Source organism: Pipra filicauda, unplaced genomic scaffold (genome assembly GCF_003945595.2).
Source record: "Pipra filicauda isolate LSUMZ 115617 unplaced genomic scaffold, ASM394559v2 scaffold347_size1265977_pilon, whole genome shotgun sequence".
Classification (NCBI taxonomy): domain Eukaryota; kingdom Metazoa; phylum Chordata; class Aves; order Passeriformes; family Pipridae; genus Pipra; species Pipra filicauda.
The window spans coordinates 1,254,305-1,265,930 of NW_024104473.1; the positions used below are offsets into that span (position 1 = coordinate 1,254,305).

Here is an 11,626-nt window from a genome sequence, read left to right on the forward strand (position 1 = left end):
AATGATAAGAGGGCCTGAAATCCCCCTAAGGCCTTGGGTACAAAGCTCCTCCAGGGTGCACAGGCCAGGCCCTGCTCAGGAAGGCAGCACCATGGAATGGAGATGGTGTATCCAAGCCAGAGCCAGAGCAGGGGGCGGGGCAGGAGCGAGGCCTCGGGAGGGAGTTGCCACCGGCCCTGTGGTTGAAGCAACAAGTGTAGATCCCCTGGACAGTGAGCACAAATCACTGGGAAATGGGGAAAAGCCCCAGAGCAAGTGCTGGGAGCAGAGAGGGAGCATGCCTGGCTCACTGCTGGGTCAGCCCCATCTGTCAGTGGGAAGCACTTTTGGAAAGCAGGAGCTTATAACCCGTGCCAGAGGGAGTTGGAAGTCACAAAGGGGGGAGGCAAAAGTAGTCCATGAGCTGAGTGAGACACTGTACCTGTGGGAATGAAACAGGAAGAACTAGGGCAGTGTCAGGTTTGTAGGGATTTGGGGTCAGTTGGCAGTGGTTTGGCTACTTGGCTCCCAGCTGACACCATCACAGAATTAGTGATTAAATGCAGACAAGGAAAATGGGAATATGTTCCTGTGAATAACTGTTAGTGGAGGGAATGACATTGCCATGTTGTAGCTTGATATCTTACAGAAACTGTGGATCCTGGCCATCCTCAGAGCCCTTGTGGTCCCTCTGGGCGATGCTGTTGGCCCGGGCAGTTCCCTGGGAAAGGTGCCTGGGTCGGGTGCCTTGGTTTGATTTGGATGGAGGTGGAAAAGCAGCTCCAAACCAGGCCCCCAGGACAAGGTGCCCCAGGAAGCAAATGGCCCTTGGCCAGGGGTCAGTCTCCCTTTGTGCCCGGGGGGACTCTCTGGCAGGGCCGGGGTCTGTCGGGCTCATTGTGCGGGCGGCTGTTGGTGCCCTCAGTGGGATGGGATGGATGTGATTCCAGGGGCTGGGAGCACTGTTGCCATGCAGTGCTGTAGTTTCCCTTACGGTGCTGGGTCCGGGGGGTCTCCCTGGCATCCTTGTTCCCCCTGTGTGAGCAGTGCCAGTCCCAGCCCCAGTGTCACAGCAGCAGGGCCGTCCCCTGGGCTCTGCCTGCGGGGCTGTTCTGGGGAAGTGCTGCCAAAAGAGCAAAGGGATCAGCTGGGGCAGGGGATGGCACAGTTGGGCATCATCCTCCCGAGGCGAATATTGGTCCAACTGTTGGGTACCTGCTGCCTGTGTCCTGCAGCCCAACATCATCAGGATAATAGAATTCCTTTCCCCACTCTGCTTCCAGTGCTCCCATTTTGGCCCAGGCAGCGAGGCTGGGGGGACACGGGACTGGGAGGAACGGGAGCTGGTATTGGATTTGTAGACGGTGGAGACATGGAATTGTTTGGTAACCAATGGCAAAGAGCTGGGCCAGGTGTATCCCGAGTGCTGAATTCAGGAGCACAAGGGATGCCCACTGTATTTACCCCCCACCCTTCACTCCAGAATGTGATGGGGAGTTTGGGCAGCTCTCTGATGGTTCCCCAAGATGTAATTGTTGTGCACAGGGGAACACCAGTAACTTATGAACTGGGCTGAGTGCACATGACATGGTGTGTATATTGTAATACAAAGAAATGAGGCACAGAAGGACTTAATGGGTACCAATGAACTGATCTGGAGGGCTGTATTCCCATCCTGGATTGCAAAAATTAACTGGATTTTGTCTCCTGAATTGCTGCAGTGCACCACCTGATATCGTGCTGGAAAAATAACACACTGCAATGTAAGTAAACCAGGGATTTTTGTATGTAAGTGCAAATTATTGCCCTGCAAATTTGAAATAAGACTTGACTTGATCACCAAATGCAAACAGTAAATATAGGGGGTCAATTAGTGACCTTTGGGCGTCAGGTAGAACAAGTCACTGCTCCCCACTGGTGGGACATATTTACAAGATTCTCACCATCTGCTACCAAGTTTTTGAACACTTTAATCCATCCACTAATCACTGTAATTATACTGATTTTATGAACAATATGGAGTTGTTGTCTCTGGGATCAATTACAAGAAGTTGTTTCTCACGTGTCTCTGCCCTGCCCAGGGATCAAAGGACCAAAGGAAAGATGAGAAGTTCCCTGAGAACTGAGCCCCGGGGCTGCTGCCCCTGAGGAGCAGGGTAAGGGCTGTGTGTGCTCAGGGGCCCTGGCTGAAGGCTGCAGGTGCTGTGAGTGTGTGCTGGGCCAAGGCAGCCAAGGTGTGTGCAGCTGTTCCGTGCCCTCCACCCTTGGAGGTAAAATTCCACAGCCTTGAGCTGTTGGGTCCCAAATGATATTGGAGGGAGAGGCAGAAAATGCCACTGCTGCTGGGGCTGAACTGTGTGCAGTGACTGGGCAGGACTTGGCCCTGATGTCTGAGTGCATCTTTGGGATGGATCCCAACTGTGAGCCCCTGGCTCCATAACTTGTTAAGATGGTGTTCCTGCCAGCCCAGCTGCTGTGTTGGTGGTCCTGTGGGCACCTCTTGCCCTGGCCTGCTGTGAATGTGTTTGTGTTGCAGCTCAATAAAGTCCCTTTCAGTGGTGATTGTGTCCTTTTTGTGTCAGTTCCTCTTCCCTCTTCCCCTGCCCCAGTGGCTGCATCACTGCCTTGTGCCTAAATGAACTCTTCCCCTGCAGCAGTTCCCTGCTGCTCTCAGAGAGGGTGGAGTTGAGGCCCCTGAGCAAAGGGAAAAAGGATCCATCCAAGGCAGGCCCGTGCTCCCCCCCTGCATTCCTCCAGCCTCCCGTGTTTCCAGTTCCCATCTGTGCTGGACACACAGCCTGTTCCCAAACAACCCCTGTTCCTGTTCTCTCTCCGTGTCTCCCCTCACAGCTCCCCTCCTCTAATCTCCAGCTGCCCAGGCCCCTGGTTTTGAGGGGCATTCCTGGGCTGCTGCCCCCCCATTCTTTATAAATGAAGTGCCAAGAGCCCCAAGTGCAGAGAGGTCTGCAGGGAAGAAGTGCCAAGAGCTGCCTGTGCCTGCCTGTGTTCCTGCAGTTCTCCTTCCTGTTCTCCCTGGGCTGGACAGACCTGCCTGCCCTGGGTTTATTGGGGCAGAGGGATGGGATTACATTTGTCCAGAAGGGATGTTCACGGACACTTGTTTTCTGACAGGCAGTGCCATTTTCCTTTTGCCTTTCCCAGGTTTTCCCAAGTGCTGCCCAGCACGGGGATCCGTGTGCTGGGACAGTGATTGGCAGCAGGAAGGGGAGCCTTGGCCTCACCTGCCCAGCTCAGGTGGGTGGCACAGAATGGGGGTGGGCTGGCAAGGCATGAACACATTTCTGAGTTCTGGAGTGCCTTGAATCCTCTCCCTGTCAGCTTCCTCTCTCTCCTTTCCTGGGCTCCAGCATCCCAGGTGTCTCTTCCTTTGCCCAAAGTCCAATGGCAGAGGATTGACTGACTCCCAAGGGAGGTTTGGAGTAAAGAAGGTTCTGTTCCAATGGGGCAAGGAATGCAGTGAGAAAGATGAGCCTCCTTTTAGTGCCTGAAGTAGAGAGGAATAAAGATGCTGGAAAAGGCCACGTTTCATTTGGTGTCCCCCCTGGATTTTTCATGGCTCAAACTCTCTAGTGAGCAATTGAAGAGAAGGGTGAAGGGCAGGAGCCTTTGACTTGCCCAGTGCCCTTAATTGCCTTGTTCTCCTCTCTTCCAGGCCAGGCCAAAGCCCTGACTGCAGCCCAGCTCTGCCAAGTGCCCTGGGCTGGGAGCAGCCAAAGGCAAGAGGCTGCAGCCCCGCCGGCCGGGCTGGGGGCTCCTGGTGCTGCCCGTGGGGTGGGGTAAGTCAGAGGGACACCTTTCTCTCCTCCTGCCTGTTGGCATTTGCTCCCTGGGCACTGGATGTGTAAGGAAGGACGGAGTAGCAGGGAAGGGGAGTATTTCCAAACTGTCTGAATGTTGCCCCCGGGTTTGGGATGGAGCAGCCATGGGGGTGGTTGGATTTGGCCTGGGCCGGTCAGGATCAGCCATAAAGGACCCACCAGACCCCTGAACCCTCACTGGACATGTCCAGCCCCTCAAGTCATTAATTTTCAATAGAGGACAAAGTATTGGTACTTGCTTCTGATCTGTGGAGAATTTCCTTTGGAATGATCAACCAGAGAGTGTATCAGTGCAAAGCATCTCTTTGGGTCTTCTGTTTGTTTGTTTGTTTGTTTGTAATTTCCTCTCTGGCTTCAATGAGTTTGGTGTGCTCCTGTTAAGGAAGCAGCCTGTTTTTATCTTGAAATTTGGGGTGGTTTGGTTTGTTTAGGCTTTTCCCCCCACTGACTCGGGCCTTCCGTGCATAGTCCGTGTTGTCCTACAGGACCGCTTTGGTTCTGGGTCAGAGAGAGAGAAGGGAAGTGGCTTTTCCTCATCTGGAATGTTTCCAAGCAGAAGTGGGACATTGTCTTGCCCCTCCCCAAAGCACTGCAGCACCTGGGAGTAGCTCAGGGCTGGTCCAGTTCTCTGAGACAGAACCATGGGGGAGAGGTTTAAGTATTAATCACATCTCTGGTGTCCCTTGGTTGCAAAGATTGGGTCCTACAGTCCCAGGGTGTTAAGGAAAACAAGGAACTCCTGTTCTTCCTGGCAAACCTTCTGTTATTGCTTGGGCAGTGTTTGGGTTCTGTTGTCTGAGTTCCTGTCCAGGATCTTTCTAAGAGAACCTGTTATAAATGTAGAGGTAGGATTAGAATTTGGGTCTGTTGCCTACCCAACTGCCTCCAAGTCCTGATGGACTGGAGTGATGAGTGCTCTCAGCCCAGGTTATTTCTTAATATTGTGTGGCTTTCCCTCAGCTGTGGGTGAGGAATTGTGCAAGCAAGGCCTGTGTGCCCGTGGGTGTCTCCCGTGTGTGTCCGTGGGGCAGGGCTGGGACAAGGACTCGTGCAGGGACCCAGCTGGCACTGGAGCTGCTGCCATTCTGAGCCATTGCCAAGGGCTGGGGAGAGACCCTCTGGGAGGCTGTTCCCAGGGTTCCATTGGGAGCTGGATCTCCCTCCAGCTGCAGCAGCCAGGGGAGGGTTCTTCCTTGTGCAGCCCAGTGGCTTCTGCTCAGGCTGGCCCAGAGTGGGGCTGGGGCAGGTTCTCCAGGGAACTGGAGCCAGCCCTGAACGGGGCTCTGGAGAGCAGGAGCTGCAGGGACTGAGGTTTGCAAAGCTGGGCTGAAGTTTCTCAAAGCAGCAGAAGATTGTCATTCCTGTGGGTCTGTGGAGTCCGTGTTGGTGCCCAGGAGAACTGGGTCAGACTGGGCTTTGTGCTCCGAGAGCTGCCCCCCTAAATGTGGCAGGCTGTGTGTGCTGGCAATGAAGTGCTGTCCCCAGAGGCTGATGGTTTCTGTCTCCAGGTGTGCCCAGGACACTGCCAATGCCCAGGGATCTGCTCTGGGTCCAGGCTGTCCGTGCTGGAGGGCCCTGGTGGCTGCAGTCCCTGAGCCCGCAGAGACAGAGAGAGCCCCGGCCCGAGGGGCCTTTGGCCCCTTGTCCTGAATTTGGGGTGAGCCTGGGAGCGTGTGGAGGGTGAGAACGAGGGCTGTGCTTCCAGTGCATCATCCCTGGGAAGATCCTGTTGTTCCAGAGCGCCGGGGACAGTTTGGGCTTGGCAGCTTCAGAGCTGGGTCGGAGCAGCCCCTGAAAAGAATCAGGAGAGTGGAGGTTTGTCCCAGTGGTGCTTTCACACCCCACTGGACAGGCTGGGCTTTGTGTTTGAGGCTGTCCTGTATTTGCTCTGCAGATAAGGGGCCCTTCCCAATTCAGCCCAGCAGATCCCAAGGGCTCTGACAGGAATATTTGTTCTTTCCTTCCCTTTGGGAGAACTTCATCTCCAAACTGCCATGAGCAATTCCTTAATTTCTGCTGGAGAAAACCAAGTGTCAGAGGCAGTTTGCCAAGGAGGCCAGAAGTGTCTTTGGAGCAGAGAGTGCTGCCAGCTGCGTGTGCCTGTCCCCAGCCTGGCACTGCCCACAGGGACACACTGGGCACTGACCATGAGAGGGAACAAACCCACTGCCTGCCAGAGGGTTTGTCCTGGGCCAGTCAGGCCTTGGGCAGGAATTGGACTGGGCAACTCCATCAGCTGCTCTTCCCTCCCCCACAAAGCCCCATCCCCTGGGCATTAATGACGTGCCCTGTGCCCAGCGCTCCCTGTTCACCCAACTGAAACCAGAGCAAGGCTTGCTTTGCTTGGAACAACTTAAAGTAACTTTAAACCAAAATAAATCACTTTTTTTGTTCTTTTTTTTCCTTTTAGATGCTGGAATTGCCTCTCTGGCTGTGTGCTGAGCTCTGGCTGCAGGGGACTGTCAGGCCTTGGTGGCTGTGAGTTCCTGTTCTTCTCCCTGGGAAACTGGAAAGAGTTCTTCATTAGATTGCAGAAATGTTTTCTGAAGCCTGTCCCCTTCTTTGTGCCTTTTGCTGACAGACCTTCTCTTTCTGCCTTTGCATGTACAGCTGTTCCCTGCTGTCCATTCCCTGGCCTGAATTCCTTGCAGCTCCCAGCTGGGGAAACCTGGGAGAACATGGCAGGGACAGAGGTGACATTTGTAGCTGCCAACTTGGGGTAATTTCGAGGGGCCCCAGCAACTGTTTGTGTAGGAAAAGGTGAGGTGCTGCAGAGGGGAGGGAGGTGGCATTTTGGAGGGGTCCCACTGAGGGGGAGTGGAGAGCCTGGGGCTGGAGTGTGAGTTCTTAAACAGGGAAGAAGGGCAGGATGCTTGGGAGGGAAACACTCAGGGAATGTGTAGGGATGGAATGAAAAGTTGGGGCGTCAGGAAGAGAAAATGGGTGATGTAGAGGAAGGGAAATGTTGGGTGTAAGAGTTGATCTCATCTGTAGAGGACAGAATGACCATTTAGAGATAAAGTGAGGCAGTGAGTGGTGGGCAGGTAGGGAAAATTTGTGTGTGTAAAATTTCAGGTCACCTGTAGCAGAGAGGATGTACCTCCTGATGGACACTGAGGCAGTCAACAGTGGGCAGGAGGGGAAACCTCTGGGGGTAAAACTTGAGGGAATGTCCTGGGCAGAGAATGAATATTTTGAAGGATAAATGAGGTACTCAGTGGTGGACAGTTGGGGAGTGTTTTAGGGTAAACTTGGGGTAGCCCACAGGGTAGAGAATGAACATGTGTTTGTACAGAGGAGCTGATTACATGTGGGTAGGTAAGGAGAATTTTGGGAGTAAAATCTGGGCAATCTGTAGCAGAGAGAATGAATACCTCGGGGTAAAGTGAGGCAGTCAGTGTTGGGCAGGTAGGGAAAATTCGTGTTTGTCAAATTTGAGGTCACGTGGAGCAGAGAATGTACATCCTGAGGTAAACTGGGGTAATCAGTTGTGGACTCATAGGGAAAATTGGGGGGGAAATATCTGAGGTAATCTGCATGGTAGAGGATGAATATTGAGAGATGAACATGAGGTACTCAGTGGTGGACTTGTAGGGAAAATTGTGGGGGTCAAATCTGTGGCAATGTGCAGCAGAGAAGGAACATTTTGGAACAAAGTGAGGAAGTCAGGAGGGGAGAGGCAGAGGAATTTCTGCGGGTGAAACTTGAGCAAATCTGCAGGGCAGAGAATGAATATTTGGAGGTCCAAAAGAGGTAATCAGGAGTGTGCAGGTAGGGAAGACTCTGGGGGTTAAAAAGGAGGTAATCTCTGGGGGAGGGAATGACTCTTTTGTGTTCAAGAAAAGGTAATCAGGAGTGGGCTGGAAGGGGAAAGTTTGGGGGTTAAAAAGGAGGTTCATTCTCTGCAGGGCAGGGAATGAACACATTGAGGTAAGCTGAGGTGATGAGTGGTGAGAGACACAGACAGTTGTGGGTGTTAAAGTTCAGGTAACCTGCTGGGAAGAGAAGGAAGGTGTTGAGGTGACCTGAGGGTCTCTGCAGTGGCCAAGCAGGGAAATGTTGGTCTGAGCCCTGAGTTGTTCCCGTGTGGGGCGGCTGCAGCGAGGCCGAGCCCTGGCCCTGATTTGCCAGCCATGGGCAGGGGGCTCTGCCAGAGACAGAATGTGTTCCCTTGATTGGAATGAGGATCCCGTAGCTTCATCTCCTGGAGGTTCCCTGGGCAGCTGATCCGCTCTATCCCGTGTCCTGCTCTCAGTTCCTGCCCAGCCAGAGCCAACTGTGCCAAGGGCACGAGCACTCCCAGCCTGGATAGGGAATGGGGGACTGGCTTGTGCACAATTCGCCTAGAAAGTCAAACGAGAGGATTGTTGGAGTAACTGGCTCCTTAGGGAACCTGCTGGGAGTAGAGAAGCACAGCCTCAAACCTCCAGCTGTGGGTGGAGTCGTGGAATGTAAACCAGCACAAACCAATCCCCCAAAATGAACCGTGGGAGAGCAGGACCAAATAAGGGTCAGTGTCCCTGTGGAAAGGCAAAAGGATTTAGTTGGGACTTGGATTGTCCCCTTGGGAGATGCTGGTTTACCCTCCTTTAGGCTGCCAAGATCTCTCAGTGCAGCGGCTTTGGCCGACACAGCAGCACAAAGATTGTTCTCTGCGTGGGGCCCAGGTTTGGGTTCCGGTCTCAGCTTTGCAGGTTTGGATGAATTCTACCTACAGCCCGCAATTCCATGCCGAATTCCTGCTGGAAAAGCCTCCCAGTGCCTCCTGGAGCCCGGATCTTCCCCCGCAGAGCTGCTGCTTTAACGCCACGTTTGCCAGGAAGCAGCCACGGTTCCAGGTTTACTCAGCGGGATCGGGACAAGGACAGGTTGATATTCCACAGACTTTGCTGTTTATAACCCTCCTCCCCCAGCCCCGCTGGTGTCCCTGGGGGGACTTGAGCGAGTTCCCTGGAATTCGGCCGCTTTTCCGCCCCGGGCCGGGCTCCAGGGGATGTGTTGGCCCAGGAGAAGGCGGGGGCCGGACGCGCTCCCGGCCCGGGGCGAGGCAGCCCCTGAGCACGGGCGAGGACGTCTCGCCGGGCGGGAAGCCGCTGTCCCTTCGGAGCCTCGGGAGCGGCCCCGGGGAGTTCTTTTCCCCGAGGAAAGGGATGCACAGCCCTGCCTTCAGAGCACCTCCGGCTGGAAGGGCAGGGATTTGGGGTGGGCGGGACACCCGTGGGGGGCGCGGGACAGCTCTGGGAGGTGGGCCCTGGGAATGGGTGCCCGCGCTGCTCTGCAGCCCCGCCGTGCCGACACTGCCGGGTGCCGGCTGGATTCTTTGGGTCCTTTGGGGCTGTCGCTGGGGCGTGTCCAGGGTGAGGCATCTCAGGGTGCCCGTTCAGAGCAGCGCCCGGCTGAGGAGCCGCGGGCAGCCCTTTCCCCGTGCCCACCCCATGGGGGCTGTAGGGCACGGCTCCAGGGCACAGCTCCTCCATCCCCCGGCAATAGGAAGGGCAGTGCAGGGCACAGCTCCTCCATCCCCCGGCAATAGGAAGCCCAAGCAGGGCTGGGTCATTCTCTGTCGCTCCGGCCTCCTCCCGGCCCGCGTTCCCTGCCCAGCTGGGACTGCCCAGGGAGCCCCGAGAACGTTCCTGGCGGAAATCAGGAGCCGCCGAGGGCTCCGTCCAACTCCGGGCCCGAAAAGCGGCCCCGACCTGAGCCCCTCCCCCCGGCATTTTGGGTTCCGAAGGCTCACCTGGAGGAGACGCCCCCCCGCAGGCGGGACCAGGCGGCGACACTCGACCGACGCCTTTGCTTCGGAGCGAAGGATCCCTCCGGACTCGTTTGGCTCCTTTATCTCTGGAAATGAGCTCGGAAGTCACACGAGCACCTTTGCAGCCGTTGGGTGAATCCCGGACACGGCCGGAAAACCTCCCTGAGCAGGGCAGTGATGAATTGGTGCCCGTCCCCAGCCGGGCACAGCCCAGCCGGCCGCGCTCCCTCCGGCCCGTGGCTGGGAAGGGGGGATTTAATGCTGCAGAGATTTAATAAAAGCGGATTTCCTGACTGTATTTACCTGCGGTCCTTCCCTCCTTTGACTCGCGCGGCAGCGTCCGGTTGGAGCGTTTCTTGGTTTCCTCTCCTGTAGCCGTTTCCCTCCCAGGCAGGACCTTCCCCGTCTGCAAATAAAGATGGGGGATTTTTCAAAAGCAGAGGGTTCGCCCCGGGAGGGTGCGAGTTGCCGAGGAAGCGGGGGAGAGGAAGGAGAGCCTCAGGTCTCACCTGGCAGGTGTCAGAGGAGCCGCACCTTCTGGATGGCAGGGCAAAGAACTGCTGGGGGCAATTGCCGAAGTTCCGCAGGCAGAGCTGGGAGCAGCCTATGCCCGAGCCGCGGCACGGTCAGCGCCAGCTCCTGGGGCCGCCTGTGGACAGACACAGAGACAGGGGACAGACAGACAGAGCTCTGCTCGGGGTCCCGGAGCACGGGAGGAACGAGGGAGCGGCTGCCCCCGTTCTTCCCTGCCCCGGCAGGGCCCCGGCTCCCCGCGGCCGGAGCGGGTCCGTGGCCGGAGCCCCGGCGGGCCCCAGAGCCCTCGTTCCCGGGGGGCCCTGCGGGCGGGAACCTCCTGGGGCCGCGGGGAAGAGGGAAGCGGGCGATGTTCTTCGGGGGGGGTGGGGAAGTGCGATGGCCTCGGGGTTGCCCGAGCGGGAGGAGCTCCGATCCCGCGGGGGGTGCGGGCGGCGCCGCGGGCCCGGCGGGATCGGGGGGTCCCGGGGCCGGCCCGGCGTGTCCCCGCACCCCGGCCGGTCCCGACCCGGGTTCCGCGTCTGTACGAGGAAAGCGCCGCCGTTCTCCCCCAACCGGGCCCCGGCAGAGCCCCGGCCCGAGCGGCCCTGCCGAGCTCGGCCCCAGCGCCCACCCCGGAGCGACTCCGGCGATGCCGATCCCCGTACCGCTGCCGAACCCCATCGCAGCTCCAAGCCAGCCTCGGTCCTCCGGTGCCGTCCCCGCTCAGCGCCCCGAGCTCGGCGCAGCGCCGGGAGCAGCCGCCGGGCCGGGACTCCGGCCCCGAGCGCCGATCGCTCCCGCAGCATCCCGGTACGAGCTTCTTCCACAAACGCGGGGCGACCGCGGCTCTGCCGGCTTTAAACCCCGCGGGCGGGGCGGGTCCGGGGCGGGTCCGGGGCGGAGCGGGGCCCGCACAGGTGTGCGAGGCGGGGCCCGTCCAGGTGCGCGGGGCGGGGACGGGCAGGGGGCGGGTCGGGGCGGGGGTATTTAAGCGCCGGAACTCGCCCCCACAGCCATTTGCTCGGGCAGTGCGCGGGGAGGCAGCAGCGCCGCGGGAGCCTCTCGCTGCCGCGGCTCTTTTTCTTTGCTTTTGCTTTTCCGTTTTCTTTTACTTTGTTCCCGTTCCTTCGTCCCCTCCCTTCCTCCCCCCCCCTACCCCCCACACCCTCCCCCCCCCAAACCCCCCCGCCTCCCTCTCCACCCTAGCCCACCCCGTCCCTCCCTCCCCAACCCGCTCGTGCCCGGCGCCCCCTCCCTGCCCCGCAGGGGCAGCCCGACCCCCTCCGCCCTCCCTGTCCCCCCAGCCGGCCTGGCCCAGCCGGCCTGGCCCCGCTCCCCCTCCGGCCCCTGCTGCACACCCCGACCCGCCCTGCCCTCCTTCCCGCCCCTCCGCCCTGCCCGTCCCCGCACGCCGCCTCCCCCAGGCCGCTGTCGCTGCCCTCCTGCACAGCCCGGCCCCCCCACCTGCCCCCGGCCTCCCCTGCCTGCCCCTTCTCCCCCCTCCCTTCTCCGCTGCACAGCCCGACCCCCCCCGTCC

The 11,626-nt window shown here is 58.2% G+C and overlaps 2 long non-coding RNA genes across 3 annotated transcripts; one reads left to right on the forward strand and one right to left on the reverse strand.

The window, feature by feature from the left end:
• Nucleotides 1–5,622: 5,622 nt before the first annotated feature.
• LOC120323802 lies at nt 5,623–8,469 on the forward strand. The gene is made up of 3 exons (XR_005564661.1): nt 5,623–5,633; nt 6,229–6,296; nt 6,429–8,469. It is a non-coding gene; the product is annotated as an uncharacterized LOC120323802 (long non-coding RNA).
• On the reverse strand, nt 6,157–8,889 carry LOC113982620. 2 transcript variants are annotated; one of them, XR_005564664.1, is made up of 4 exons: nt 8,530–8,889; nt 8,243–8,338; nt 7,811–8,161; nt 6,157–6,486 (listed from the first exon to the last, which is right to left on the reverse strand). It is a non-coding gene; the product is annotated as an uncharacterized LOC113982620 (long non-coding RNA). The 2 variants fall into 2 exon arrangements; XR_005564663.1 differs by lacking the exon at nt 8,530–8,889 and having other exon boundaries at nt 8,243–8,527.
• Between the last annotated feature and the right edge of the window lie 2,737 nt (nt 8,890–11,626).